The 7018-nt window shown below is 36.1% G+C and overlaps 1 pseudogene across 1 annotated transcript; it reads left to right on the top strand.

The window, feature by feature from the left end:
* Positions 1-516: 516 nt before the first annotated feature.
* LOC308337111 (annexin A2-like) lies at positions 517-1531 on the top strand (annotated as a pseudogene). Its single transcript has one exon. The product of its transcript is annotated as an annexin A2-like (transcript).
* Positions 1532-7018: the final 5487 nt, after the last annotated feature.

Raw genomic sequence — 7018 nt, 5'->3', positions numbered from 1 at the left:
TGAGTGAAGAATCCTATATTGTGCAATCTTATTCCGAATTATTTATAGATGTAGTAATCCCATTTGGCTTGATAGTCCCATTTTTAGTGACATGGATTTACTGAAGTTTTCCAAATCAGCTTAGTATTTTGTTTTTATTATTAAATGTATCATATAAAAATAACTTATAATGGGAATGTAAAATATAAAGAATAAACATTAAATGAAGATCCACATACTCACAACCTAGCTTAAGAAATATATCATCGGGGCTCCTGGGTGGCTCAATGGGTTAAAACCTCTGCCTTCAGCTCAGGTCATGATCCTGGGGTCCTGGGATCAAGCCCCGCATGGGGCTCTCTGCTCGGCAGGGAGCCTGCTTCCTCCTCTCTCTCTGCCTGCTTCTCTGACTACTTGTGATCTCTGTCTGTCAAATAAATAAATAAAATCTTAAAAAAAAAAAAAGAAATGTATCATCACAGGCTCTACAACTGGGGATGCTTGCTGCTCTTGGCACCGGGCCCAGCTTCCTTCAAAATGTCTATTGTTCACGAAATTCCCTGCAAGCTCAGCTTGGAGGGTGATCACTCCACGCCCCCTAGTGCATATGGGTCGGTCAAGGCATACACCAATTTTGATGCTGAGCATGATGCTCTGAACATTGAAACGGCCATCAAGACCAAAGGTGTGGATGAGGTCACCATTGTCAATATTTTGACCAAACGCAGCAATGAACAGAGACAGGATATTGCCTTCACCTACCAGAGAAGGACCAAAAAGGAACTTGCATCAGTGCTGAAGTCAGCCTTATCCGGCCACCTGGAGACAGTGATTTGGGGCCTATTAAAAACACCTGCTCAGTATGATGCTTCTGAGCTGAAAGCCTCCATGAAGGGACTGGAGACTGATGAGGACTCCCTCATTGAGATCATCTACTCAAGGACCAACCAAGAGCTTCAGGAAATTAACAGAGTCCACAAGGAAAAGTACAAGACTGATCTGGAGAAGGACATCGTTTCTGACATATCTGGTGACTTCCACAAGCTGATGGTTGCCCTTGCAAAGGGTAGAAGAGCAGAGGATGGCTCTGTCACTGATTGTGAACTGATTGACCAAGATGCCCGGGATCTCTATGATGTCAGAGTGAAGAGGAAAGGAACTAATGTACCCAAGTGGATCAGCATCATGACTGAGTGGAGTGTGTGTCACCTCCAGAAAGTATTTGATAGGTACAAGAGCTACAGCCTTTATGACATGTTGGAGAGCATCAGGAAGGAGGTCAAAGGAGACCTGGAAAATGCTAAACCTGGTCCAGTGCATTCAGAATAAGCCCCTGTATTTTGCTGACCGACTGTATGACTCCATGGAGGGCAAGGGGATTCATGATAAAGTTCTGATAAGAATCATGGTCTCTCGCAGTGAAGTGGATGTGTTGAAAATTAGGTCTGAATTCAAGAGAAAGTATGGCAAGTCCTTGTATTACTACATCTAGCAAGACACAAAGGGCGACTACCAGAAAGCGCTGCTGTACCTGTGTGGTGGGGATGACTGAGGCCCAAGACGGTTGAGCATCCAGGAGTGGTGCTCCTTTGTTTCCAGCTAACAATTCTAGAAAATAGCTTGTGACTAATAGTCCCCTTGGGCCCGTCCCCGCAGGGATGGCGTTAGTATCACCTGCTCCCCATTCTTATTGCAGTTGCCTAAGCATTGCCTGCCTCTTATGTCTAGTCTCTCCTTTTAGCCAAAGAAATGAGCATTCCAGGAGTTGGAAGTGAAATCTATGATGTGAAACACTTTGCCTCTTGTGTACTGTGTCATAAACAGATGAATAAACTGAATTTTTACTTTATAAAAAAAAGAAATATATCATCACAAATAACATTGAAGGCTCTTGTGTCAAGAACTGTCAACTGTCTGAGATTTTACCTTACTTATAAACTGACAAGTTGGCCTGCCACAGTTTCACGGATGTTGGCAAAAATCAATCTAGTTGTTTATCTTTATGCCAATACTACACTGTCGTGATACTGTAGTATTATATTAAGACTTGAAAGTCAGCTAGTACAAGTCCTCCAAATTTTTTCTTTTTTAAATTTGTTTTAGCTAATTTAGGTTCTTTATATTTCCATGTAAATTTGAGAACTATCTTTTCAATTTCAAAAAAAGCATGCCAGCATTTTAATTGGGATTGAGTTCAATCTGTAGATAAAATTGTAAATAATTAACATTTTAATAATATCAAATCTTTGTTCTGATTCATGAAAACAATATATATCTCTACTTATTTAGGTCTTCTCTGATTTTTCTCAGTTTTACATATCTTTTCTCAGATTAATCCATAAGTATTTAACATATCTTGATGCTACTGTTAATGGCATTTTTTCCATTGTAATTTTTGACTGTTGCTAATATATAAAAATACAACAAATTTTTATTGATGTACAGTTGACATGCAATGTTACATTGGTTTCAAGTGTACAACATAGTGATTCAACAACTCTATATGCTATGTTCACCACAAGTATAGGTACCATCTGTCACCATACAACACTATTACAATACCGTTAGTTATATTCCCTATGGTATAACTTTCATTCTTGTAACTTACTCATTTCATAATTGGAAGACTGTACCTCCCACTCCCCTTCACCCATTTTGCCCATCCAACACCACACTTTCCTCTTGCAACTGTCAGTTAGTTTTATGTATTTATGGATCTGTTTCTGTTTGTTTTGACCCTTGGATTCTACGTATAAGTGAAATAATAAGGTATTTGTCATTCTGTCAGACTCATTTCACTTAGCATAGTACCCTCTAGGTCCATCCATGTTGTTTGCAAATCCAAGATCTCATTCTTTTTTATGCCTGATTAATATTCCATTATATATATTTTCATCCATTCATCTCTCCCTGGACTTTTAGGTTGTTTCCATAACTTGGCTACTGTAAATAATGCTGCAATAAACATAGGGATGCATACATCTTTTCAAATTAGTGTTTTCATTTTCTTTGGGTGAAAACCCAGTAATGGAAATATTGGATCATATGGTACTTCTATTTTTAACTCTTTGAGGGACCTCCATACTGTTTTCTACAGTTGTTGCACCAATTTTCATTCCCACCAACAGTGTGTTTGGAGGATTACTTTTTCTCCATATCAACATTGGTTATTTCTTGTCTTTGATTCTAGCCATTCTAACAGGTATAAGGTAATATATCATTATGGCTTTGATTTACATTTTCCTAATAATTAGTGATGTTGAGCATATTTTCATGTGTCTGTTGGCCATCAGCATGTTTTCTAAGAAAAATGTCTATTTAGGTCCAATTAAGTGGTATTTACCCCATGGATATGAGGATGTTTCAACATGCACAAATCAATGTGATATATCACATTAACAAAACGAAGTATAAAAACCATGTGATTATCTCAAGAGATGCAGAAAAAGCATTTGACAAAATTTAACATCTACTCATGATAAAAAACTTCCAACAATATGGGTTTAGATGGAGCATACTTCAACATAATGAAGGCCATATATGGCAAGCCCACAGCTAACATCATATTCAATGGTGAAAAGCTGAAATCTTTTCTTCTACAATCAGGAACAAGACAAAGATGGCCACTCTCATCACTTTTATTCAACATAGTACTAGAAATCCTAGCCACAGCAATCAGAAAAGAAAAAGAAATAAAAGACATTCAAATTGGTAAGGAAGAAGTAAAACTGTCACTGTTGCAGAGGACATGATACTATACACAGAAAACCCTACAGACTCCAGCAATAAACTACTAGAACTAATACATAAATTCAGTAAAGTGCAGGATACAAAATAAATACACAGAAATATGTTGTGTTTTTTGTACACTAATAATGAAGTTGCAGGAAAAGAAATTAAGAAAATACTCTCATTGATAATTTCACCAAAAAGAATAGAATTCCTAGGAATAAACTTAACCAAGGAGGTGAAAGACCTGTGCTCTAAAAACTATAGAATACCAATGAAAGAAATTGAAGATGACATAAAAATGGAAAGATATACCATGCTCACAGATTGAAACAATATTATTGAAATGTCCATATTACCTAAAGTAATCTACAGATCCAGTACAATCCCCATCAAAAAACTAATAGTATCTTTCACTGAACTAGAGCACATAATTCTAAAATTTGTATGGAACTTCAAAGACTCCTAATAGCCAATACACTTTTGAGAAAGCATAATAAAGCTAGAGGTTTCATAATCCCAGATTTAAAGATATACTACAAAACTATAGTAACTAAAACAGTATGGTACTTGCACAAAAATAGACACACAGATCAATGGAAGAAGATAGAGAGCCCAGATACAAAGGCATGCTTATATTGTCAATTAACCTCTCACAAAAGAGACAAGAATATACAATGGAGAAGACAAGCTCTTCAAGAAACATTGCTGGGAAAACCAGATAGTTGCATGCAAAAAAATAAAAGTGAACCACTTTCTTACACCATACACAAAAATAAACTCAAAATGGATTATAGACTTAAACGTGAGACCTGAAACCACAAAAAACCCTTAAAGAAAACATATTCAGTAATCTCTTAGACATCAGCCTTAGCAACATTTTCTAGATATGTTTCCTCAGGCAAGGGAAGCAAAAATAATTGAGACTACATCAAAAAAATTTTTTTTTGTACAGGAAACCATCAACAAAATAAAAAGGCAGCCTACTGAATGGGAGAAGATATTTGCAAAGAATATATCCAATAGTGGGTTAATATCCAAAATATGTAAAGAACTTATACAACTCAACACCAAAATAAACCAAATAATCTGATTTTTGTATGTTGATCTTCTATCCTGAACCTCAGCTAAATTCACTCCATTTCAGTAGCTTTTTTTTTTAATTTTTTATTTCTTTTCAGCGTAACAGTATTCATTGTTTTTGCACCTCACCCAGTGCTCCATGCAATCCGTGCCCTCCCTAATACCCACCACCTGTTTCCCCCAACTCCCACCCCGCCCCGTCCCTTCAAAACCCTCAGGTTGTTTTTCAGAGTCCGTAGTCTCTCATGGTTCACCTCCCCTTCCAATTTCCCTCAGTAGCTTTTTTTGATAGATTCCGACAGATTTTCTACATAGAAGATCATATAGTCTAAAATCATGGCAGTTTTAGTTTTAGTTTTAGTTTTTCCTTTCCTATCTAGATTTCTCTTTCTTGCCATATAGCAATAGACAGAACTGCCAGTCTACTGTTGAATATAAGTGGTAAAAGATGACTTCCTTGCATCGTTTCATGATCTCAGGGCAGAAACATACTTTCACCTTTACTTACAATGTTAGCTATAGTTTTCTGCCTGGCACACTTTATCAGGTTAAGATTTCTTTCTATTCCTAGTTTGCTGAGAACTTTTTTATCAAAAATGGATGGTGGATTTTGTCAAATGCTTTATCTGTGTCTATTATGATCATACAGTTTTTCTGTTTTCTTCTGTTAATTACATTCATCTTTGAGAATGAGTGTGTCAGTTTCCAACAACAACAACAAAAAAGATACCATACTCTGCCTCATGAGCCCTAATTATCCTTGCCTCCCCAGACTCTCGGCTTCCTCTCCTCTAATTACAGAATTTAGTGGGCTCAGCCTTGGTTTCTCTCCATGTGCCATGGTCTAAATACTCTCTAGACAGTAATCTAGGACTCACCTTATTTTTTTTTCCTGTTTCTCAGGTATTAACCACCCTTCCTTCAATGATACCCAATGTCTTGGAAATCAATATTTTATATGCTTTGCCCAGGTTTTTAAAGTTGTTTTAGGCAGAAGGGCAAATAAAGTTCCTATTATTCCATCTTGGTTGCAGGCAGAAGTCTGTGGGTATTGAATTTTGTCAAATGATTTGCAGCATCTATTTGAGAAAAATCTAAGATTTCCCGCCTAGTGTCTATCAATGTTGTGAACTACATTGCTTGATTTTCAAATAGGAAATCAAACTTTCAATACAGGGATGAAAATAAACCATGAGTTAGTATCCTTTTTGTATATTGCTAGGTTCTATTTGCTAATGTTTTGTTATGGATTTTTGTTCATGAGGTATATTGATCTAGGGTTTCCTTGTCTTTTATTTTTCTGATCTTCATATCAGGGAAATTCTGGCCTTATAAAATGTGCCATGAAATGTCCCCTCTTCCTCTATTTTCTAAATGAGTTTGTGTATAGTTGATATTATTTCTTAAATATTTGGTAGAATTTACCAGTCGAGGCATTTGGGATTGGTGTTTCCTTTGTACAGAGGTTTTTAATTATAAATTCAATTTTTAAAAATTGATGTAAAGGTATTTAGATTTTCTACATCTTCTGTAGTCAGTTTTCATCTACTGAATTTTAAACTTTAGTTACAGTATTTTTATATTTCTAGAAATTCTATTTCATTACAATTCAAATCTGCTGGTTTATTTTTATATTTTCTTGTTCTCTAGAGATATTTTAACTTTATCTCTTACTTTTTTAAACATAGAAGACATATTTTATAAACAGTTTAAAGAAATAATTTGTAACTCATAAGACCAACATCTGAAGACTTTTGGGGATACTACTGGGTTTTTTTCCCTGCTCATTCATGGTGCCTTCATATATTTTGTGTGTAGTAATTTTTTCAAAGATTTCTTATTTATTTATTTGAGAGAGAGAGAGAAAGCATGAAGGGGGGAGGGTCAGAGGGAGAAGGAGGCTCCCCACTGAGCAGGGAGCCTGATGTGGGACTAGATGCTGGGACTCCAAGATCACGACCTGAGCCACAGGCAGTCGCTTAACCAACTGAGCCACCCAGGTATCCTGTGCATAGTAATTTTGACAGTGGGTTACTAAGTATTCTTGGAAAATTATTTTGGGACATTCTTTTTATTTTTTTATTGAGGTGAAAATCACATAAGAATAATCATCTTGAAGTGAAGAATTTAGTGATATTTAGTACATTCACAATGTTATACAATCACCATATCAATCTAGTTCTTAAATATTTTTGTCAGCCCAAAATTAAAACTCATGCCCACAGAG

The sequence above is a fragment of the Martes martes genome, assembly GCF_963455335.1.
Source record: "Martes martes genome assembly, chromosome: X".
NCBI lineage: Eukaryota > Metazoa > Chordata > Mammalia > Carnivora > Mustelidae > Martes > Martes martes.
Note: the sequence above shows the minus strand (reverse complement) of the source record. Positions and strands in the feature narration are given on the sequence as shown.